The sequence below is a fragment of the Choloepus didactylus genome, chromosome 25 (genome assembly GCF_015220235.1).
Source record: "Choloepus didactylus isolate mChoDid1 chromosome 25, mChoDid1.pri, whole genome shotgun sequence".
NCBI lineage: Eukaryota > Metazoa > Chordata > Mammalia > Pilosa > Megalonychidae > Choloepus > Choloepus didactylus.
The window spans coordinates 9,707,443-9,725,062 of NC_051331.1; the positions used below are offsets into that span (position 1 = coordinate 9,707,443).

The 17,620-nt window shown below is 39.6% G+C and overlaps 2 protein-coding genes across 7 annotated transcripts in view; one reads left to right on the forward strand and one right to left on the reverse strand.

Annotated features, from left to right (window-relative positions):
• The window catches only part of LOC119520540 (zinc finger protein 596-like), a 344,477-nt gene that overhangs the window by 295,370 nt on the left and 31,487 nt on the right, over positions 1-17,620 (forward strand). Inside the window, exon 1 of one of the 4 annotated variants that reach the window (XM_037818471.1) lies at positions 10,680-11,114. The exons of the other annotated variants lie outside the window; for them this stretch is intronic. The gene's annotated coding sequence lies outside the window, so the exon portion shown is untranslated. Of the gene's footprint in view, positions 1-10,679; positions 11,115-17,620 lie in introns of those variants that run through there. 4 annotated transcript variants of the gene reach the window in all.
• The window catches only part of LOC119520537 (zinc finger protein 596-like), an 803,197-nt gene that overhangs the window by 183,645 nt on the left and 601,932 nt on the right, over positions 1-17,620 (reverse strand). The window lies entirely within an intron of this gene.

Consider the following 17,620-nt stretch of genomic DNA (forward strand, 5'->3'; position numbering starts at 1 on the left):
TTTTTATTCCTATGGAGTCCAAACTTTTTATTTAAAGGATAAATTACAAATTAAGACACTGACATATTGAGTACATAGAATTCCTCACATGTAATTTCTCTAGCTTGCTTTTCAGAGTGGTAGATGAGAACTTTCAGCTTCCATTAGATGTGTATTGTGGCTTGTCTGATATGGCATATCATCACACCAACTAATTAGGGCTTTGCTACACAGATGATATTCCTATGTGTTGTTTCCTATACTAGTTTCCCTATATTAACTAAAATAAGGCTGATAATTAAAGGCACTACTGTATTGATTACATAGCATCTCTTAAGTATGTGAATTCTCTGATGTGTTTAAAGGTTAAAACTATGGCTGAAATCTCTTTCATATTCCAGATATGTAGTGTGAGTTGTCTCATTCCATCTAAGGTAAGAATAATGACTAAAGGCTTCCCTACACTGATGACATTCATAGGTTTCCCCTCAAGTTTGAATAATTTCACGTTGCCTTAGTTTAGAAGAATTAAGTCATTTCCATAGAGATGACATTCTTATGGCTTCTGTCCATTTTACATTCTGTAATGTTGCCTGAGGGCAGAAGTATGAGCAAAAGCTTTCCTACATAGATGATATTCATGGGTTTTCTCTCCAGTCTAAGTTCTGTCATGTTGCCTCAGGATAGAACAATGACTGAAGGTCTTCCCACAAGTACGGCATTCATAAGATTTCTCTCCAGCTGTGTGTTCTCTCACATTGTATAAGATTAGAATATTGACCAAAGATTTCCCCACATACATGGCATTCATAGGGTGTGTACTGTCTAATATTTAAAATGAGAATAATAACTGAATGCTTTTCTGCATGTGTGGTATTCATAGGGTTTCTCTCCACTGTCCGTTCTCTCATGTTGTTTAAGATAAGAATATCAAATTAAGGCTTTATCACATGTATAGCATTCACCAGTATTCTTGAGTGTGTTCTCTCATGTCATATAAGGGTAGAAAATTCAATGAATTCTTTCCTGCTTGTATAGCATTCATAAGGATTTTTTTTTGCCAATGTGAGTTCTCTCATGTTTGAGGGCTGAACAATCATTGAAGGCTTTCCCACATTAATGATATTCATGGGTTTCTCTCCAGTGTGAGTTCTCTCAGGTTAAGACTAGAAGGTTGAGTGAAGGCTTTCCCACACAGATTGCATTCATATGGTTTCTCTCCAGTGTGAGTTCTCTCATGTTGTCTTAGGGCATAGATACACATGAAGGCTTTCCCACATGTATGGCATTCATAGGGTTTCTCTCCACTGTTAGTTCTCCCATGTTGTTTGAGGGTAGAATAATCATTGCAGGCTTTCTGACATATATGGCATTCATAGGGTTTTCCCCCAGTGTATGTTCTCTCGTGTTGGCTAAGGTAAGAAAAATGAAGGATTTTCCACATAGATGACATTCAAAGCATTCCTCTCCAGGGCGTGTTCTCTCATGATGTCTAAGATAAGATTGGCTGAAGGCTTTCCCACAAATATGACATTCATAAGGTTTCACTCCAGTGTGTGTTTTCTCAGGTCTAAGATGAGAATATTGGCTGAAGGTTTTCCCACATAGATGGCCTTCATAGGGCTTTTCTCCAGTGTGTGTTCTCTCATGTACTGTAAGGGTAGAATAATGAATGAAGGCTTTCCCACATGTATTGCATTCATAGGGTTTGTCTCCAGAGTGAGTTCTCTCATTTTGTTGAAGATTAGATTGACTGAAGGCTTTTCCCAGACAGGTTACATTAATCAGGTTGCTCTCCAGTGTGTGCTCTCTTGTGTCATCTGAAGTTAATAAATCCAATGAATTTTTTCCCACATAGAAATCATTTGTATGGTTTATCTCCACTTTGATTTCTATCATATTGTTTGTGGCCAGTGCTTTTAATAAAGGCTTTAGCATTTAGATGGCACTCATAGGAATTACTTCTAGTATGAATCTGCTCATGTTATTAATAGATGACTGGTCACTGAGGACTTTTCCAAGTGATTTGCCTAAAGATGGTTTCTTTCTCATGGGAATTAATGCATGTTGAAATCACTGTGGATCTAAGGGTGGCATCTTCTTGCAAATAATTACATTTAAAGGAATTCTTCTGAGTCTGAGAAATCTGTGTCACTGCCCCCTTGTGCACCCCAGGCTATTGCTCCCTTTGTGGTCTCACATGATCTGAGAACTGGCAGAAGTTCCCAGGAATACAGAACTGTCATGATAGTAGGACTTTCTTCCAGCAAAGTGAAAGGAGGAATGAATGCACTTCTGCTAGCATCTGCTAACTCTAATTGGTGAGGTGGAGAGAAGAATGGCCAACCCATTCCCAGGCTGAAGGAGCCTACTCAGCTGCAGAAGCCCATCTCCCAATGATGCATCCTCAGAATTGTCATTCCTGTAGATAAGTTGCATTAATATCATGTTGTGCTTTTTACAGGCAATTCCTATGCCTGGGTTCTGGTTTTGGAGAAATTCCATTCCTTCTCTCCACACTACCTCTTTCTGTGCCAACAGGGAAAACACATCTGATTTGCAGACCTCACATCCCACTGAGACCAGATGATTGATATATTCCAGCATCACTTCTTTGAACAGTTGTCTCTGGCATGTGTCTAGCAAAGCCCACTTTTCCTGGGTGAAGTCTACAGCTACACCCTTGAAGGACATTAACTCCTCTGGTTGCCTTGTCAGTAGCTTAGCTGACAAGTGTCTTCCATTGGATTTTCACTCACAGCCAGACAGGCAGTAGGTAATCAAAGCTGGTATCAGGCAGGTGTCACCAGCACACTCCCCCCACCCCACTCAGGGCTAACAACAGCAAGAGTTCAGACAGGCCTGGGTGGTAGCTGCCATGCCTATGGGAAGCCTCCAAGCCCCAGGCCATCCCAGAGACCAGCTCCCACCAGCCGAGAGGTGGCCTGGAGGAATGATGAATTCATGAGAACTCAATTACAAGAGCATGAACAATGAACTCACTTAAGTCACCGTTGCCATCTTACTTGTATCACTGCTGCATTGCATGCCCCAGCTCTAATTGCTTTCTGTCACTGAGTCCCCTATATTTTACATTATAAACTATCCATTTTACATTTTTCAATGTTCACATTACTGGTAGCATATATTTTTCTTTTTGTTGCCTGGCTTATTTTACTCAGCATTTTGTCTTCAAGTTTCATCCATGTTGTCATATGTATCACGACATTGTTCCTTGTGTAGAGCAAAACCACTGATTTTGCATGATTATCCTGTAGACTGCCATTTTGAAGAAGATTTGTGGTAGTCTTTTCTGGATTTCCTACGTATAGTATCATGTAATCTGCAATTAAAATTTTACTTCTTCCTCTACAATTTGCACATCTTTTATTGCATTTTTTGCCTGATTACTCTAGCTAGAACTTCCAGCACAGTGTTGAGTAACAATGGTGACAGTGGGCAACACTGTCTTGTTCTTGATGTTAGAGAGAGTTTTCATTCTTTCCCATTGAGTATGATACTCAGTGTGTGTTTTTCATATATTGCCTTCATCATATTGAGAAAATTCCCTTCTATTCCTATCCATTCAAGTGTTTTCATCAGGAAAGCATGTTGAATTTTTTCAAATGCTTTTCTGCATCAATGTAGATGATCAGGCCATTCTTCTGCTTTGATTTACTGATGTGGTGTATTACATGAATTGATTTTCTTGTGTTGAACCTGGTATGCGTACCTGGAGTTAATCCCACTTGGTCATGGTGTATAATTGTTTTTATGTGCTGCTGGTCTTGATTTGTGAGTCTTTTGTTGAGTATTTTACATCTATATTCATTAAAGAGATTGGTGTATAATTTTCCTTTTTTGTAGTATCTTTTTCTGACTTTGGTGTTAGGGCAATGTTGGCTTTGTAGAGTGAGTTAGAAGTTTCCTCCTCTTCAAATTTGTTGAAGAATTTGAGCAGGATTGGTACTTATTCATCACTGAATGCTTGATAGAGTTCACATGTGAAGCCATCTGGTCCTGGACTTTTGCTTTTTGGCAGCTTTTGAAGACTGATGTGGTCTCTTTACCTCTGATCCTTTCATGCAAGATTTCAGATGTTCTGGCCTCCATCTTACTGTTCTTTTTTCTGCCTCTCCCAAGCCTGCTATTGGACATCTCCATTGTGTTTTTCGTCTCTTGTACTGTGCTTTTCATTCCCTAATTTCTGCCATTTGTTTTTTGAAGCTTACAAGTTCTTCCTTATTGTCACCCAGTGTCTTCTTTATCTCCTTCATCTCTTTTGTGACATTCTCTCTCACTACATTGATTTTATTTAAAAGATTTGTTAGAACATCTATGGTTAGTTTTCTCAACTCCTGAATCTCATTTGAAATGTTAAGTTCTTCCTTTTGGCCACATCTTCCCATTTTGTGATGTGGCCCGTGATTTTGTGTTGGTATCTCAGTATCTGACTTTCTTGGTTGGTTTACTCTGGAAGTTTTCTCTCTTTTGCCTAAGGTTTTTTGTTTGTTGACTTCTGGGCAGTTTTCAGATATTCTCTGCTCCTCCCCAGTCTTCTCCCCCAAAGCAGATGCCCACAGTGGCCTGCCACAGGGATGCAGGGTAGGCACTGGGAACTCTAGCACCTTCACTGTGTGTGGTAATACAAATCTGCTGGATTCCAGTGGTGCTCTATATTCCAATGGCTAGCAAGTCCTGGGTTTATTTTGGGGGCCTGCTTTAACAGTTGGGTCTTCCCTATTTCTCAGCATAAACATGATTGGGCTACCATACAAGCTGTGAAAACTCTAGCTCTTGTGTTCCTAAGAAAGGGTCCTTGCACTTTCCTTATTGTCCAGCTGATGGCACTGTTCAGTAACTTTATCATCCTCAGAGACTGCTGTGCTTTGGAGTACAGCTGGGCCAAAAGTATGGACTCTTAGGCCCTCACTGCTGGTCAAAATATGGCTTGATATGGGGTTCAAACCAAGGGAAAGCACTCTCCCAGTTGACTGAGCACTCCAGTATCCTCTCATTATCTCCCTTATTTCTGTAGGTTCAGTAGTTATGTCCCCTTTCCTGTTTCTGATTTTTTTATTTACATCTTCTCTTTTTTGTTGTTGTTATTCTAGCTAAGAGTTCATTGATTTTATTAACTTTCTCAAAGAACTTGATTCCCTCTCTTGTTTTCCTGTTCTCAATAATTTCATTTATTTCCACTATTAACCTTTGTTATTTCATTTCTTTTCACTTCAGGATTAGTTTCCTATTTTTTCTATAATTCTTCCAGGTGAATTGTTAATTCCTCAATTTTTTCTCTTCTCTCCTAATATAGGCATTTAGGGCTATAAATTATCCTAAGCACTGACTTTGCTGCATCTCATATGTTTTGATATGTTGTATTTGCATTTGAATTTGCTTCAAGGTATTTACTAATTTCTCTTGTAATGTCTTCCTTTTCCCCTGGTTATTAGTGTGCTATTTAGCCATGATACATTTGTAAATTTTAAGGCTTTTAGCCTATTATTGACTTCCAACTTCATTCCATTATGATCTGAGATGGTGTTTTGTATATCAGTTTTTTTAATGTGTTGAGACTTGCTTTCTGACTAAACATGTGGTCAACCTCCAACCTCCCTTCTCATGACACTCATGACTCTAATCTTCCCTTTTCCACCCAATTCATACACCATACAGCATTGTTAGGTATTCTTAAAATAATGTGCTCCCGTCACCTCTGTCCATATCCAAACACTTAGATACAACCTAGTTGAACATTCTGCTTATGATAAGTAACTGCTGCCCATTCTTTAGATTTGTTCTGTATCCTGTTAACTTACATTTCATGAAAGAGATTCCTAATATTTGTTCAGTTAATCATGTCTGCATTTACGTACTATAATTAGTTCATATCAGTGAGGCCATGCAATATTTGTCCTTATGTTTCTGACTTATTGTATTTAATGTAGTGCCCTCAAGGTTTCTTCAACTCATTTTTTAAGTTAGTTCTGTTCACACACCATAGTTTCTATCCTAAGTAAACAATTGATGGTTCCCTGTACAGTTACATATTTATGTATTCACCACTCTGATGGTTAGGTTCATGTGTCAACTTGTTAGGTGATGTTACCCAGGTGTCTGGTCAAGCAAGCACTTGCCTAACCATTACTGCAAGGACATTTGTGATTGGTGAATAAACCAGAAGGCTGGTTTATTAAATCATCAGTCAGTTGGCTGCATCTGTGACTGATTACATCAGTGAAGAGTGTGCATACCTAAAGTTGCACAGGACACTTTTATAAGTCTTATATTTATAGATATCTCTTGTTGATCCTGTTTCCCTAGAGAACCCTAACTAATATAAATTGATACTGGGAGTGTTTCTTGAGAAACAGTAACTTAAATTGAGCTTTTACTATTCATTTTCTACTCTAATTAGATTCAGAGGCACTGATGGCTCCATTTCCAATAATCAAGATGGCACTGACAGCCCATGGTATGAGTTGGCAATGGAGATACACAAAATATCCCCATTTGATTCTCCTAATCATACTCTTGTATGAAGCAAGGCTCTTGGTGACAGTGTTTTTTACAACTTAACAGTTTTGTAGAGTTCAGAATTGTAGTAATGTTGGCTGGTTGCTCTTAGACATGCAGGATAAAGTTATAAGAAAAAAAAAGGATGAGCTAAAGGCTTTAAATTTAAAACCTAAGTGCAATAGGGCAGATGTAAATGTTTTTATGTGTGCCTTCAAAGAAAATCTTATTTCCTTTGGCTGTAGACTTGAGATTTCTGAAAACCAGACCCAGAATCTCATAGAGCAAGTAGGAGATACCTCACAGGGTGTCTGCTGTTAAAGTAAAGGCATTGATTGGAAAAGAATGGGATCCTGAAAATTGGGATGGGGACATAGGGATTGATAATAATGGCAGCAAGGAACACCAGAAACTTGGATTCTGCTGAGTCTTTGATGGATATACCTGTAGTGGTCTGTCCTGAGGAAACAGCACTTGCCACCTTCAGTCTGCCCTGAGGAGCCTGCCATCTAACCTCCACCTAAAGAGATTACCCCTCAGTGCCTGCTAAACCTGTAATCGCCTCCCCTGAGGAAGCAGCCCTCACTCCTTAGTCTGGAGAGATTAATCCTGTCTCATGAGATGAAACTGCAACAGAAAGTCCTGAGGTAAATGACTTGAAGGATACTTCTAATACTTCTAATGACCTAAGCCCTCCACCAGTGTTTGCTTCAAGACCAATAACAAGACTAAAGTCCCAAGAGGCTCTAAAGGGTGAGTTACAAAGTGCAACCCATTAAGAAGTATGATATACTCCAAAAGAACTGTATGAGTTTTCCAACTTATACAGACAGAAATCAGGGAAATGTGTGTGGAAATGGATATTAAGGGTGTGGAATAATGGTAGAAGAAATATAAAGTTGGATCAGGCTGAATTTACTGATATAAGCTCAATAAGCAGAGATTCTGCATTCATTCTTGTAGCTTCTGGGCTTAGAAAGGGCAATAACTGTTCGGGTGGTTGGCTGAAACATGGATCAAAAGTTGGCCAGCATCACCTGAGGTCAAAATACCAGAGCTGCCCTGGTATAATGTAGAGGAGGGGATTCATAGGCTTAGAGAAATTGGAATGCTTACACATCCCTGTAATGCCCAGCAGACACACCTTTTACCATGACTGTGAGAAATAAATTGTGAGACCAGCTCCATCATCCCTGAAGTGCTCTGTAGTTGCCCTTCTCTTCAGGTCAGATATGACTGTGGGAACTGCTGTCAGTGAGCTGGAAACCTTAAACGCAATGGGGAGAATTGGACCCCAAGTTGGCAGAAGCCCTGTGGCAGCAGTTAATCATCAAAGAAAAAGTGGGTGTGGCTACCATAATGGAAAACAGGCTCAAGGCAGCAGTCAAAATAATCAAAGTCACAGAGACTTATGGCATTCACTAGTATTTTATGGAGTACCTAGCAGTAAAGCTGATAGTCTACTAAAGTCTTGTTTGAGCTGTATAAGCAGAATTCTGTGTCAAGTGAACAAAGTCCCCCTGGAATTACAAAAACAGAGTGTCATGGCTCATTAATCGATTACCAGATTTGAGACAGTTTATAGATTCAGAGCCCCTTGAATGATGGGAAGGCCAGGTACCCTTAGGGAAAGACCCTGTCACACTGCCAAAAATTTATACTGTTAATCTTCCTCCCAGCCTTCCCCAGGGAGACATATGGCCTTTTACCAGGGTTAGTGTGCATTTCATTTCCATAGATTCTGCCAGTTTTTTTTTCCAAACTTGATTTCTACCTTACGTTTGCTCAGTGCTTTCTTTATTGCCTTCAGCTCTTTTGTGATATCCTCCCTGAAACCATTTATTTTGTTTTTTTTATTTCATTTACTATATTTGTTTTAAAATCTTTAATAGATTGTTTCATTAAATGAAACAAATTGCCACTGTATCTTGATTGAGGTGTAAGTTTGTTCCTTTGACTTGGTTGTATTTTTGTTTTTCCTAGTAGTATAGATTGTAGTTTTGTTTTTTCTGTGCATCTGGTTTCCTTGGTCACCCAGTCAGATTTTCCCAGACCAGAATGGCTTCAGGTTTCAGAATGGGTTTTCTTCAGGGTGTATCTTAGAGGAATGACAGACTTTCCTGTGAAGTTTTGCATATCTGTGCTTTTCTGACCTGCCCAGCAGGTGGCACCTCTCAGCCTGTTACTCCCAACTGGTGCAAGGAGATGGGCCGCTTCAGTTTCTGTTTTGGCTGTTTTCCCTCATGCTCCTGGGTCTTGTACTGAGGGAAAGCTGGGCCCTACATCCTTACTCTTAGAGAAGATTAACCCCCTGTTCTAGTTTGCTAATGCTGCCAGAATGCAGAACATCAGAAATGGGTCAGATTTTATAAAAGCATTTCATTTGGTTACACAGTTACAGTGTTAAGGCCATAAAGTGTCCATGGTAATGCATAAACAATTGGGTGTCTTCACTGGAGGGTGGCTAATGGTGTCCAGAAAACCCCTGTTAGCTGGGAAAGCATGTGGCTGGTGTCTGCTCCAGAGTTCTGGTTTCAAAATGGCTTTCTCCCAGAATGTTCCTCTCTAGGCTTCAGCTTCTCTCCAAAATGTCACTCTCAGTTGCTCGTGGGGTATTTGTCCTCTGTTAGCTTCTCTGGAGTAAAAGCCTGCTTTCAGAGGCCATCTCCAAAATGTCTCTGAAAGTTTCAGCTCCTCTCTCAGCTTATGTGCATTCTTCGAAGCGTCCTTCTTGGCTGTAGTAAGCTCGCTCCTTCTGTCTGAGCTTATATAGTGCACCAGTAATCTAATTCAGACCCACCCTGAATGGGTGGGGCTTCACATGCATGGAAATTATCCAAGCAAAGTCACCACCACAGTTGGGGGGGTGCATCTTCATGGAAACACTCAAAGAATTACAATCTAATCCACACTGATAAGTCTGCCCACACAAGAGTACATCAAAGATAATGGCATTTTGGGGGACATAATACATTCAGACCAGCACACTGGTTTTCAGCCATCCACATTTGTTAATTAAAAAATTTGTTAATTAAAACCCCAGTTGGAGCTCAGCTGAGCTATATTTGCTTACTCTGCTCAGAGAGTGCTGCTAGTTTCTAACACAGTGAGGTTTTGCAGCCCAGACTGCCATGGGGGTGGGGGAACTTGGTGCTCTTCTGCAGCTTTTACTTACAGATTTTATGCTGTGGCCTCAGGCGTTCCTCACATCCAGGTTGGTGTATGATGTGTGGAGAGTCACAGTTGTCTCTCAGCAGTTATTCCAATTTATTTACTAATTGTTCCTGGTTGTTTATTAGTTAATCCAGGGGACTAACTGTATTCCACTCCTCTCTATGCTGCCATCTTGCCCCTCTTCCCAACTTCAATTATTAATTCTGCCCTTATCTGGGGCCATGCTTAGGCAGTTCTGATAGTCTGCTGTGCCTCAAGGGGAGGAGCATCAGCTCTCTGCCTGGGGAAACTTACAGGTTTTTGCTGCCTCTCAGCCATTCGACCCATTCCACATTGGTGTATATGTGACTAGTCACAGAACTCCCTGAAAACATGGCTGTTCCTGACAGTTTTTATTTTCCATCTGCCCTACATAAGTAACTAGATTCCACACCTCATCACTCCACTCTCTTGCCCACCCCTTTGATCCATTTTGAATTAAATTTTTCTATGTTGTGATTTGTGGTGCTCCTTCATTGTTTTCCATTTGGATATACAGTTCTCCCAGCACCATTTGTTGAAGAGACTCTTCTTTCCAAATTGAGTGGACTTGTCAACATTGTCAAAAATCAATTGTCCATAGATATGAGGGTCTGTTTCTGAATTCAAAATTTGATTTCATTTGTTGCTATGTCTGTCCTTACACCAGTAATGTTTTGGTTCCTGTGGCTTTTTAATATGTTTTAAGATCAGAAATTGTAAGTCTTCCAACTTCAATCTACTTTTTCAAGATTGCTTTGACTATTTAGTGACACTCTTCCATATAAATATCTTGATTCACTTTCCATTCTTCAAAGAATGTTTTTGTGATTTTGATTGTGATTGTGTTGAATCTGCGTATCACTTTGGGTAGAATTGGTATTTTAACAATATTTAGTTTTTCAATCCATGAGCATAGAATGTTCTTCCATTTATTTATGTCTTCGATTTCTTTCAGCAATATATTGTAGGTTTCTGTGTACATGTCCTTTACATCCTTGATTAGATTTGTTCCTAGAAATTTGATTCTTTTGGTTGCTATTGAAAATGTAATTTTAACAATTTCTCTTCTAATTGTTCATTACTAGGGTATAGAGAAAGTACACATTTTTCGGTGTTGATCTTTTACCCTGTCAGTTTGCTGAATTAATTTATTAGCTCTGTTTGGAGTTTAAAGAATTAAATTATTTTGTTAGCTTTGATGTAGAGTTCAAAGAATTTTTTGTACATAGCATCATGGCATCTGCAAACAGGAAAAGTTTTATTTCTTTTTTTTAATTTGAATATCTTTTGTTTCTTTCTCTTGCCTAATTTTTATAGTGAGAACTCTCAGAAAAAAATGTTGAATAACAGTGGTGACAGTGGGCATCCTTGTCTTGTCCCTCAGTTTACTTAGAGGTAAAGCTTTGGTCTGTCACCATCAGGTATGGTGTTAACTGTAGGTTCTCATATATATCCTTTATCATTTTAAGGAAGTTTCCTTCCATTCATTGTTTTCTAAGTGTTTTTAGCAGTAATAGGTGCTTGATTTTGTCAAACACCTTTTCTGTGTCAACTGGATTGATCATGTGTATTTTTCCCTTCATTTGTTAATGGGGTATCTTAAATTAATTTTATGTTTAACCACCCTGCATACATGGAATATATCTCACTTCAACATGTTGTCTTAATACTTTTTTAAATTCAATTTTATTGAGATATATTCACATACCGTACAGTCATCCTCAGTGAACAGTTATTCACCGCACCATTATATAGTTGTGCATTCATAAATGCATTTAATTTTGAAGAGTTTCATTACCATACACAAAAAAGTAAAAATAAAAGTTTAAGTGGAAAGGAACACCCAACACATCCCATTCCCCCTCCCTCCCTATTATTCATTTCCTTTTATCCTCATTTTTGTATTCATCTGTTCATACACTGTAGAATGGGAGTGGGAGCCACAAAATTTTTGTAAGCACTGAGTCACACAGTGTAAGCTATATAGTTATACAAATATCTTCAAGAATCAAAGCTACTAGGTTGCAGTTCAGCAGTTTCAGGTATTTCCTTCTAGCTATTCCAATACACTAAAAACTAAAGAGGGATATCTGTATAATGCATAACAGTAACCTCCAGAGTGACCTCTCAACTCTTTTCTTAATATTCTTTCCAATTTTATTTTTTAATTCAATTTTGTTCAGATATATTCACATACCATCCCATCATACAAAGTGTACATTCAGTTGTTCACAGTAACATTGTATAGTTGTGTATTCAGGTATTTCCATCTAGCTATTGCAATACACCAAACACTAAAGAGGGATAACTGTATAGTGCATGAGTAACTTCCAGAGTGACCTCTCAACTCTTTTTGAGATTTCTCAGCCACTGAAACTCTGTTTTGCTTCATTTTACTTCCCCATTTTGGTCCAAGAAAATTTTCCCATAAGTCACATCCCACATTGCCATGGAGTTCCACACCCTTGGGAGTCACATCCCACATAAGGGAGTGGATAGTGAATTGACCTGCACAGTTGGCTCAGAGAGAGAGGCCACATCTGAACAAAAAAGAGGTTCTCTGGGGGTGACTCATAGGCACCATTTTAAGTAGGTTTATCCTCTCCCTCATAGTAATAAACTTCATAAGCACAAGCCCCAAGGTCTATGGCTCAGTCTTCTAATAACATAGCCCCCAATGCTTGTGAGACTGTCATTGATTATGAATAAGTTAATATTTCCACATTTTCCCACAGTCCCGCAAGAGGGCTTTGCAAGTACAGCTTTGTTCTCTGCCAGAATTGTTCTGGGATGTCTTGGGGATTCACAGTACGTTGCAGAAATGAACCAGACCTCACTCCCCAATCAACACTCCATGTAAATATTTGTTTGAATAAACTGACCACTCAAGTCAAAATATATAATAAGTTAGAAAAATGTAACTCTTGCACCTAATAGACATCTCTTCCTTTGGTCCCACACAGAAGCTGAAACTTCAGAAACACTGTCAGTATCATACTTTATCCTTCAGTCTGATTTAACATTAGTCGTAAACATGTCCATTTAGTTCATATCTCTAATTGAAGTCTGATCTCATTTTTCACACTCTTTTAACATTTGCTACATGAGGTAATGCTGACACTCATGACTTCCAGATTCTGGCTCTGAGTCTTAGGTGCCACACAGATACCCAAAGTTCCAGAGACCAACCAGGTTATACACAAACAGCTTCTCAGAGTTTAGAAATAACCATTACAGCTCAGTAATAGATGTAACTGCTCTAAGAGCTTACAGTTTACAAACCTTTACAGTAAGCCTTCCCCTGATAACCTATGCTGTCAGACTCAAATCTCAGAGTTTGCACATTATATTTATTTCATATTAATGAAGCATTCTAATATTCTTCTTTTCATTACTGGTTTATGTCACTTAACATACTGTCCTCAATGTGCATTCACCTTATAACTTCACTCCTTCTTGTAGCAGTTCAATATTCCATTCATACATACCCATTTCATTCATCAGTTGATGTACCCTTAGGTCACTTCTGTCCGCTGCACATTGTGAGTACAAACACCATCAACCCCACTGTACAAATGTCCCTTCATGTCCCTCTTTTCAATTCTTTCAATATATACCCAATAACCAAGTTGCAGGACAATATGGCAACTCTTTGTATCTTCCTGTGGAACCATCACACTGCCCTCCAGATGAGCTGCATGATTCTACTTCTGCTCCAGTGGTGATTAGGTACATCCCTTTCTCCAAATTTTCTCCAACATTTGTATCACTCTGTTTGTTTTTTAGATGGTTTTATTCACGCACTATACATTCCATCCTAAGTAAAAAATCAGTGGTTCCCTGTATAGTCACATAGCTATGCATTCACCAACTACCTGTAGAAAGAGGAAGGGGTGAAAAAAGTAAAAAGGAAAGTGAAAAAAAGAAATAAATGTTACAACTATAAAGCAACAAAAGAAAAAAATAAACTTAAAAAACAATAAAAATGTCAGCAAGCACCAACAACACCAAGAATCCCCATTTCCCTCCCTTATATCCCCCTATTATAGACATTTAGCTTTGATATATTGCCTTGGTATAATTAGTGGAAGCATATTGTGTTACTATTAATGATAAATGCCAGTGTGTGTTGATTGTATCTTTTTCACCAATACTACCTATTTTTAGCATGTTGCAAAGTTAACAATCATTGACCACTCTAGGTTTCAGAGTTATACAGTCCTGGTCTTTATCTTCTGTCCTTCCCCCTGTCATCCTACCTACTCCACCCTTTTTGCCCTCAACCTTACTCATAGCTGTCTTTTTCAGTGTACTTAAATTATTGTGTTACTATCACTCAGTATTGTGCTCCAAAACTCTCTCTCCTGTATTTTCCTATCTGTTGTAGTGCTCCCATTAGTAATTCCTATAGAGCAGGTATTTTTTCACAAACTCTCTCAGTGTCTGTCTGCCTGAGAATATTTTAAACTACCCTTCACATGCAAAGGACAGCTTTGCCAGATATAGAATTTTTGGTTGGTAGTTCCTTTCCTTCAGTATTTTAAATATATCATACCACAGCTGTGCTGGTTTGAATGTATTATGTCCCCCCAAATGCCATTATCTTTGATGCAGTTTTGTGTGTGCAAGAAATGTATTGGTGTTGATTGGGTTGGAGACTTTTGATTGGATGTTTCCATGGATATGTGATCATTCAGTTGTGGGTGAGATCATTCATTGGATAATTTCCACAGAGCTGTGACCCCACCCATTCTGCATGGGCCTTGGTTAGTTTACTGGAGCACTATCTAAGCTGTGACAGAAGGAGTCAGCTTGCTACAGCCAAGAGGAAAACTTTGAAGAATGCACAGAATCTGAGAGAGTAGCTCCAGGTGAGAGACAGTTTGGAGTCAGCCGTTGAAAGCAGACTCTTGCTCCAGAGAGGCTAAGAGAGGACAAACACCCCAAGAGCAGCTGAGAGTGGTATTCTGAAGAGGAGTCACAGCATAGAGAGGAACATCCTGGGAGAGAGCCATTTTGAAACCAGAACTTGGAGCAGACACCAGCCATGTGCCTTCCCAGCTAATGGAGGCTTTCTGGACACCATTGGCCATCTTCCTGTGAAGGTACCCTTCATTGATGGACACTTTATGACCTTAAGACCCTAACTGTGTAACCAAATAACCCCCCTTTTATAAAAGACAATCAATTTCTGTTGTTTTGCATTCCAGTACCATTAGCAAAAAAGAACAGATTTTGGTTCCAGGAGTTGTGTGCTGCTGAGTTTTTAAATACCAAACATGTTGGAACAGCTTTTTGAATGGATAAGGGGAAGATTCTGGAAGAATTGTGAGGAGCTTGATAGTAAAGGCCTAAACTGCTTTGAAGAGACTGTTGGTGGAAATATGGACTCTAAAGATATGTCTGATGAGGTCTTGAACAGAAATGTTGAATGTGTTGTGAACTGGAAGAAAGGTGATCCTTGTTTCAAAGTGGCAAGGAATTTGGCAAAATTGAATCCTGGTGTTGGATGGAAGACAGAATTTGTAAAAGACAAGCTGGGATACTTGGCTGATGAGATTTCAAAACTAGAAGTTGTAGATATACCATGGCTTCTCCTTGCAGCTTATAGTAAAATGAAAGCAGGCAGAGATAAACTTAGAACTGAATTCTTGGGTTCAAAGAAACCAGAAAGTGATGGTTTGGAAAATTTAGGGCTTCAAGGTAGTGGAACCCCAGAAGCTACAGTCAAATGTGAGGATTTATCCAAACCTGGAATGCAGCTGCCATTTCAGTACAAGCCCAGATTGGAGATGGAGTTATCTAGAAAGGATATGTGGAAAGTCCTATTGTCTGACAGCTTTGACCCCTATGTGCTTCATGCAAAGTCAGCAGAATTTTGGCAAGATCTTTATAGATGGAGCCTCTGCTGGTCTGGACTGCAGGATACATACAAAGAACAAATTGAAAGAAACATTACTTCAAAGACAGCCATGGAGTTTGAGGTCTGGAGTCAAGAGGTCTCAGGCTGGGAGCACAGAGTGGCCCATATACATGGAAAGGGTGAGTTTGCCCCAGAGGTTGAGAGTGGGCCTTCTGCCTCAATGTTCAGGAAAAGGTCTGCCACTGCAAGCCCCAAAGAGGTTGGTGCACATTCCCAGGGAACTGGAGAGAGGCTGGCTGCCACCCCACTGTTCTGAAAGGGTTGAGCATGTTCACCAGAGATGGAAGAGAATCCGGGTGCTACCTGGATGTTTGAGGAGGGTGGGGCCAAGAAGGTGGTCTCCCCAATGTGTGGATATGTTGGAGCACTCATCCCAGCATTTGGAGTGAAAAGGGTTACCACAAAAGCTTTTGGAAAGGGTTAAACTCCCATTCTCTCAAGCTCCAAGGATGTAACATTGTTCTGTAAATGACTCTCAGACTTTGAAATCGAATGGAGTTTCCCCTGCAGGTTTTAGGAACTGTTTTGTTCCTGTTAAGTCTGTTTTCCTTTCAATTTCTCCTTATGGCAGTGGGAATGTTTACCCTATGACTGTCCCTCCTTTGTATATTGGAAGCACAGAACTTGTTCCAAGTTTCACAGATCCACAGCTAAAGGAGAATTATACCTTAGGACTGACCATGCCTGTAATTGATTTTAATGGGACCTTGTACTTAGGTATTGTTACTGAAATGGGTTAAGTTTTTATGATGTGATGGGGTGAACATATTTTGTATATGGAAAGATCATGTCATTTTGGGGTCCAGGGGGTGGAATGTGCTGGTTTGGATGAATTATGACCCACTAAATGCCATTATTTTTGATGCAGTCTTGTGTGGGCAGGAAACATATTGGTGTTGATAGGGTTGGAGACTTTTGATTGGATGTTTCTGTTGAAATGTCATCACACATTTGTGGGTGATATCTTTCACTGGATAATTTCCATAGAGGTATGACCCTGCCCATTAAGCCTGGGCCTTAATTAGTTTACTACAGCACTATATAAGCTCAGACAGAAGCAGTGAGTTTGCTACAGCCAAGAGGGACACTTTGAAGAATGCACAGACTCCGAGAGAGGAGCTCCAGATGAAAGACAGTTTGAGGTCAGCCATTGAAAGCATACTCTTGCTCCAGAGAAGCTAAGAGAGGACAAACACCCCAAGAGCAACTGAGAGTGACATTCTGAAGCAGAGCTGTGGCCTAGACAGGAACATCCTGGGATGAAGCCACTTTGAAACCAGAACATGGAGCAGACACCAGCCACATGCCTTCCCAGATAACAGAGGTTTTCTGAACACCATTGGCTATCCTCCAGGGAAGGTACCCTTTGTTGATGGGCACTTTATGGCCTTAAGACTGTAACTGTGTAAAGAAATTAACTCCCTTTTATGAAATACCGTCCATGTCTGGTGTTTTGCATTCCAGCAGCATTAGCAAACTAGAACACCTGCCTTCTCACCTCCATGGTTTCTGCTGAGAAATCCACACATAGTCTTATCAAGCTTCCCTTGTATGTGATGGATTGCATTTCTCTTGCTGCTTTCAGAATTCTTTGTCTTTGACATTCATTAATCTAATTATTAACTGTCTTGGTATAGATGTATTTGGATCTATTCTGTTTGGGGTACACTGCACTTCTTGGATCTGTAATTTTATGTCTATCATAAGACATGGGAAGTTTTCAGTGATTATTTCTTTCATTATTGTTCCTGCCCCTTTTCCTTTTTCTTCTCCTTCTGGGACACCTGTGACATGTGCTTTCATGCACTTTGTGTCATCATTCAGTTCCCTGAGATGCTGCTCATATTTTTCCATTCTTTCCTCTCTCTTTTGTGTGTAGAATTTCAGAGGTTCTGGCCTCAAGTTCATGAATCTTTTCTGCTGTCTTTTTACATCTGCTGTTTTATGTCTCCATTGTGTTTTTTTTTATCTCTTTATTGTGCCTTTCATTCCCCTAAGTTCTGT